Raw genomic sequence first — 7,570 nt, 5'->3', positions numbered from 1 at the left:
TCAAGAAGTAGGGTTTTCCAGGAAAGAATGTTAATGATGTTGAGGTATCTTCACAATAAAACTCCTTCTGGTGTTACCAAACATATCAACTTCCATTTGGTATTTAGTTATGCCTTAAACCATTTATTTACTGTCTAGTAATGATTCATATAACTATATAGGGCTGCCAAATGAATTCCATTACCATGGGGATATTTGCAGACATTTTAAATAGTTGAGATAAATACAATAAACTAGATAAACACTAAGAAATAAATTGATATAAAATGGGAGATCACTGGCTTGCAAATCGGAATTCAATACACTGAATTTTTGGACCAGTTAGCCAACACAACAGTAACTCCAAAAGCTGCTTAACAACATGCTACAGGTATTCTTTTTGCAATAAATTAGTCAAAACACTTTTTAAAGAAGGGGAATGTTGGCAAGTATTTGCTTCCTACAAAACTGAACCCTCTTTTGATAACATTCAGTTCTCCAGCTAGGTATTCAAGGAAATAAAGAACACCCAGCAACTAACATGTAAGTATCATGTCCAATAGACTATTTCTATCACAGTGTCTTTGGTGAAGATGAGTAATATCTGAAAACAGGCATGGGCATTAGAAATAGTAGTATATTCATAAAATGCAATTAGGCATTCCAGGTATAGCTATCTGTACATATATATATATACACACATATATATGAAATGGTTTTATTTAGTCTATTATAAAACAGAGGTGTTCCCATGCACTCCATAGAGCACAAGATTAACTATCAAAAACTGCTATCACGGTATAACCAAGTATATGCTTCCCATATATTTGACCACAGTTTTTAACCATGTTTTCTTACAGAACATTAGGCATTCCATTGGACTGTTAGGGGGAAAAAAAAAAAGTGTTGACAAGGAGTTTAGAAACACCCTGTGTAGGAAGACTCCATGCTGCCAGTTAATCCAAGGACTCTTCATGACCTCATGACCCAGAAACTGTTTCAAAAAACATATCTATGATACTATAAAAATAACCCCAACCTTAATTTTTCCACACAAATGCAGATTATGTATTTGCATTAAAATTTATACACTGTAAGGAGTGTGTCTGAAATTTGTCTCTGTAACAAGCACATAATTTCTTCAAAAACTCTCTAATACTTTACCTTTCTGTTATTACAACAATAGAAGAACTTTCCTTGTCTAGAAGACCAAGAATATGTCTTGGGTTATGCTAATGGATCTACTTTGAAACAAGCTCTTGAAATATTCTTGGCTTATACAGTGGATTCATCATCAAAAAGACCATTATCTTCCATTATGAATCCCAAATGTCTACATAACTGATTCTTTCAGAACTGGGCTCCCTTTCTAGTATTGCTTGGTCATCATAGCAAAATCACTAAGTATTTTACTCCTTCTGTAAAATAGAAGTTCAAAATGATGCAATTCAGAATACAAATACAAAGAAGTAATCTGAATTAATTTTCATCATTTTCCTTGATCTACGTTTTCAGGGGTTTTTTTACCGCATTATGCACCAATAATTTAACTGGATTGAACTATAATGTATTTTGAGTATTTCTATACTGTTACACTCATATTTTTGTTCTTTGTGGTTTTCTTTCAAAACATAGTTTTGAGATTTTTTCTGTTAACAGAGAGATGTCTGTTCGAGACTGTATAATGCTTTAAACCAATTGCAAAATTTCCACTGTCATCAGTGGCAGTAGCCTTCAGCTAGTCCCATCTGTGTAAACAGATGCCAACCTCACACATGGTTTAAAAAAAATAAAAAAGAGTTTGCGTTTTACTTATTGATAAGTATTTTATATCACCTTTTGTTGCAAAGGACAAGTGAGTAGCTCTACTGGATTAACTGGAGCTATATGCACAGGTGTGTTCAGCTTAAAGGCTGACACTAGATAAATTATCACCACAGCCCAAATGACAGGTACAAATAAGTCATCCTCCAACAAATGCAGGAGATAAAATCAACCAGCGAATTATAAAAGATTGTATTCATTGGTTCTAGCAAAGGCTACGGTTCAGCAACTGGCTTTAGGCTTGAACCTAAAGGTCAAATGCACAAGGAATATCTGAAACTGAAAAGTGTGATTGAGTATCCAAAGTTACTTTCAGGAGGCATAGGATTGGTGATCTGGTGCCAAGGCACCAATAATTTTGTTTATACAGAGCAGCTGCTCAGAAAAAAACCTAGAAGGATGATCTAATTACTTTGGACAAATTATATGTGTTTGTGTGGTAGATTAGAAAGGAGTGGTGGTACAAGTCCTTCTCTCTGCGAAATCCTTTGCTCCTAATGGTTGTGACAAGCAATTCATTTAAGTGCCAGGTGCAGTCTCAAAGTGTGGATCTGGAAGCCAAGTCACATGCCGGTCAGAAGGGTAAGTGCAGTGCTGGTCTTGGGACCTGCCTACCCAGAGGGAGCAGGGTCCAGGCTGGTCCGACTTGCAACACAAAGGGAGAGACTTGTTGCTTTGGAATGAATTTGGAGAGGACTCCAGACTGTCGGTATCCCAGTAACCATATCAGAAGCTAGAGTCACATTTTCATAGGTAAAGGAAAGAGAACAAAGTGACAAAGTGATTAAAATGCCAGTGAGTGGCACAATCTACAACACTTGGCTTCAGTTGTTCAGCATTTGTACCCAAGGCCTTGATGTGGCATACTGCTACCTCAAGCCTAATGTCAAGTACTAGATGTACTGTTGCTTTAGTATTTGCAAGGACAAAGCCCAGTTCAATGTTCCTAGGGTGAGGTAGATGTCCTTTAATTGAAAGAGGACAACTGGAACATGCAAAGCCAGAGTGCTGGGACCACAGTGGCACAGGGTACACAGTACTTCTTTGCCATCAGAACCTGTCATTGACTTTACTTTTTATAGAAACAATGTGCTGATATGAGTGAAGAGAATAAAGAGCTGACTACTGTACATACAGAATTGATGTTTCCATTCATTCTGTAGTATTTTACTATTATTTATTCTGTAATGTTTGATTTATTCTGTAATATTTTACATCTGGAATTAAAAAAAACCCCTTTGTCTATCATTTATGCAGGAAATTAATTTCAAGCTCATTAATCCATTTTAAGAAAAACTATTTTTCTTTTGGAAAGCATAGCTCCTTTCCTGGAAAAAAAAAAAAACAAAACTAACAAAATGTCACATTGCATTACATGTCTAAGTATTTTTTTTTCCCAATCTAATATGCAAAGTATGACAGCAGTACCTTATTCTACACTAGGAAGCACTCGCTAATATAAATAGGCAGTAAGCCCAGCTCCCCAAAGGCCTCACTCTCACAGCGGTGGCAGTGTGAGCAGACCCTTCGTGCCCGTCAAGCTCTGCTCAGACACAGCCGCTCATCGGTGTATGCTCGTCTGCAGCACTGCTTATTAATGATTACGCATCTGGGAATATGGAAAGCCTCTGAAGGATTTACTGAGACCTGCCCAACCCCAGTGGAGTTTACTTATTAACAAATAAACAAACGGAGAACTGGAATTACAGGACGCGTGCCACACACTATCGCTTTGCTCCTGGCCATCCCATCAGTCGCCGCTACTGCCTGCGAGCAGAGGGCCGGAAGGGCGAGAGGGGCCTTTGCTTAAGGCTCCGACTCCCCGGGGTAGGAAATACATTTTTTGATCTGTCAGCTCACCGTCTTGCATCTGTGACTGTTGTACAAACAACGTTATTAGATAGCGCATTTTTCAAATAGTTTAACGCTATTGGAAGCCTACTGTGTTTCCCGACCCATGAGTCTCAGATGGGATGAAGGAAACTGCCATAAAGGTTGTATCTCACCTCACTTAAGGAGGTAACTGTTATTGGTGTGAGTGCATGGCTAAGGGTTAGGCTGCCTTCCTGCTTCTACTGATCCATATTCCCTGCTACACAACTATAACTGCACAAAGCAACCATTTTCTACCTTAAACAATAAGTGCATGTGTGTGCCTCTCACAAGGATCACATCATTGGGTTGTAATCTATCAAAGCCTCTTTCTTTAGATAATTGAAGTAATGGATGTATACCAGGACGATACAGTAAACACACTACAAAACAAGAGATGCTGTATTTTTCCCGTAGCAATTGTTCAATAGAAGCCTGTGTTCATAAGTTTTACAGCGTTTTATAAGCATTTGCTGATGAATGTGTCTCTTTCTTATTGTTGCAGAGCACTTTTTTTTAAAGAGCAAGTGGCAAAACTTAAAAGGGGGCCAAGAGGTGTACATTTTATGTTGCTTCATTTGCATATCTGTAGAATAATCTTGTAGGTGGCAGCCAAAGAAGACAGCCACGATAGCAGCAACAACAATAGTTAGGATAGAATCATAGAATGACCTGGGTTGGAAAGGACCTTTAAAGATCATCTAGTTCCAACACCCATGCTGTGGGCAGGGACACCTTCCACTGGACAGGGTGGCTCAGAACTCCATTGAACCTGGCTTTGAAGACTTTCAGGGATGAGACATTCACAACTTCTCTGGGAAACCTGTTCCTGTGCCTCAGCACCCTCACGGTAAATTTTTTTCCTGATATCTAATCTACACCTACCATCTTTCAGTTGAAGCCTTGTCCTGTAACATGCTCTTGTAAAAAGCCCTTCTCCATCTTCCTTGTAGGTTCCCTTTAGGTCCCGGAAAGCTGCAGTCAGGTCACCCCTAAGCCTTCTCTTTTCCAAGGTGAACAAACCCAGTTCTCTTAGCCTTTCCTCCTAGGAGAGGTGCTCCATCCCTCTAGTTGGTTGGTGTGCTGCTTGTGAGTTTGCAAGGGTTTTCTGTTTCATGACAGCCCTCTGAATACAGAAAAGCCCCACAAATACAGGCCTGACTCTGGAAACCTTCATGCAAACAAGTGGCCCTACTGACTTGGTACGTCTCCAAATAGGAAAGGGTTGGACAGGATATTGGGGCTCAATTAGATGTGACAGTAGATGCCTCATACTACTGTTATCATGTGTATTACCATTTTGTTAGGCAGTTTCTTGTGCTAGTGAACAAAGTGAAAAGGCAGCATTTACAAAAAAATCATCCAATGTAAGGAGCAACAGATGTCCAAGAGGCAACACAGTACAAGGACTAAAGACATTTCTGGTCAGCATGACAAGCAGTGGTCAAAGAGTGGTCAAGATGGTGGTAGCCATTATTGCAAATCTGAGATTTAAGGGTGGGTTTGAAGGAGGATGCTGTGCTCATTATTCACTGTTGAGCATCTTCAGCCCCCTATCTTGCAAGAACTACACTGTTTACAGGAGTAAGAATTTAGGACTTCACCCAGTTGGTGTAATGAAACTGGTTGTTTCGGCAAGACATTGCTTGGTACACAGAGATCTGCTACACTTGCACAGCAGCTCAAAAGGACGCTGCACGCATTGGACTCACTGAGCCAGCATGATTCAGTCTGCAGACGTATCACGTGCCCTACAAACCCAGGAGGTATTGGAGTTGCCATGAAGGAGCAAGTCAGCGGGCTACAAGCGCAATAATTCCATCACATCCCATGCTGAAGCTAATGATATGTGCAAATTCACCTAGTGAGTCATGTCTGCTTGCAGTAAAAGAAAATACAAAAACAAAATAGTATTCCTATGTCTCACTGGCAAGAAGAGGCTGAAACTGGCTAGGCTGGTTGGGAACCAACCTGGCCACAACCCTAGTTAGGAGATTTTCTAAATAAGGTGAGTGGGTTTTGTTTCTGTATCTGAAGACAAGAGGGACACAGATGGGGTTGAGTTATGGCAGGTAGCATCCTACATTTGAGTTTGCAAAGCTTTCTATTAATTTCACAAAAAGCAGGCCCAAAACTGTATCTTCCATCTTTGAATCAATTAAATAGAATCTAAAGAGTCCTGAAATCTACTTTTTGAGTTCGGTTTTTTAAAGTTCAGTGACATACTTTGTGAAGTCTTTTGCTTTTGAAGGAAGAACAGCACATGGCTACACCAATGGAAAAAGTTTGGATTTATTGTATTGTATACACAGAACGCAGTATTCTTCAAACCTCAGGGACCCATTTGCATTTGCTTTATTTCTCAAAATGAACACCATTTTTCAGAATCATCCAAACCCTGTGAATTACTGTATGAAAAGAGATACCCCCCCCACATACACTGCTATTCACAACACAGAAAAATGGGACATTAACCTCACATAAAACCCACTGGCTTGCATCTTGCTTCCTTATTAAGCCTGTGCCAGTTTTGCAGTAGATTTCAAAGGTGCAAGCTCACTTTTGTTTTTCCAGTGATCAATCCACACAGTAATGTTTTACTTAAAAGGGAATTCCACCAAAAGCATCACTCCTTTTTTGAAGGTATCCCCATCAGTTACATACTTTTCTCAACATTACATATCTGAAAACCAAGATAAATGTTTTTGAGCAATTTGAAGCCTTTACTACAATAGAGAAAACAAGTATTATTCATATTGTTTGTTTTCCCACAATGTATTTTTATGGGAGAGCTGTGGGGATCATATTTTGTATTCAGTGAACAACTTCTGTGGTGTAAAATGTCTCTTTTTGGTATTCAAATAACCACGAAAGCTATGTAGCTATATCTCATTGCCATGGACATTACCACCTAAACCAATCAGAATGAAAAAAAAAAGGTTATTTCTTACCTCATTCATTGTGAAAGACTCAGATTTATGAGATAACATTTGGCAGTCCTGTGACCAACCATAACAAAAATCTCTTTCCCTTGGGCACCCAAGAACCACAGTGTATTGTAACAGTTCCAGTTCTGAAACAGTGCTGAACCACATTGTGCAGGACTGCATACCTTTCTGAAAAGTTTATGCATTTTCCTTGTTGTCACAAAAAGTATTTATCAAATGCCCCCCCCCCCCAAAAAAAAAACTTGGACATTAGATAGGAAAGAATCAGATGGATGGAAATCTATGAGAAATGAAGGCAAACTTAGTGTCTTCATTGTTGCTCCTCTCAGCGTGGCTATGACTCTACCTACAGAAATATTGCGTTATTGAAAATTGTCCTTTTGCTGCTGAAATGAAAATTGCTTTTTTTGTCCTCCTAAAACCAGGGCACGCTATTAAGATGTACTTTTAATAATGTCAGCAACAAATTATATAATAAACAATAAATTCATGTATTTTTATGTTTTTGCCAAATATCTTTGCTTATTAGAAAAATGCACTGTGCCTCTTGTGAAAGAAAAGGCAAGGAAAGGACCATACTAGAAAATCCCTAGCACAAAAGAAAGTATGTTAAGTTTCAAATCACACATCATAAATACAGGTCTCCAGTACTTCAGTTTGGACATAAAATATCCCAGAGTTTAAAGGCTCCAAAGATACCTGTCCCAAATATAAAAAGGAAATACAGCACTGAGAGCTGTATTGGAAAAGCCAAAAGGCATTTTTCTGCCTCTTTTGGAGTCCATGTTTTCCAGTGTCATTTCTTTACTGCAGCGTGCGTTTATCCTGGCTTGCAGAAGCATTTCGGAGGAGCCAATTCACGGTCTCAGGGACGTGCTAGACCAGCCCAGGCGGTAGGGCTTGTCAGTGTGACTCCCAGGGCGCCGTGAACATCCCTTTGGCCTCCT

This window comes from Pseudopipra pipra, chromosome 1, assembly GCF_036250125.1.
Source record: "Pseudopipra pipra isolate bDixPip1 chromosome 1, bDixPip1.hap1, whole genome shotgun sequence".
Taxonomy (NCBI): Eukaryota; Metazoa; Chordata; class Aves; order Passeriformes; family Pipridae; genus Pseudopipra; species Pseudopipra pipra.
Note: the sequence above shows the minus strand (reverse complement) of the source record.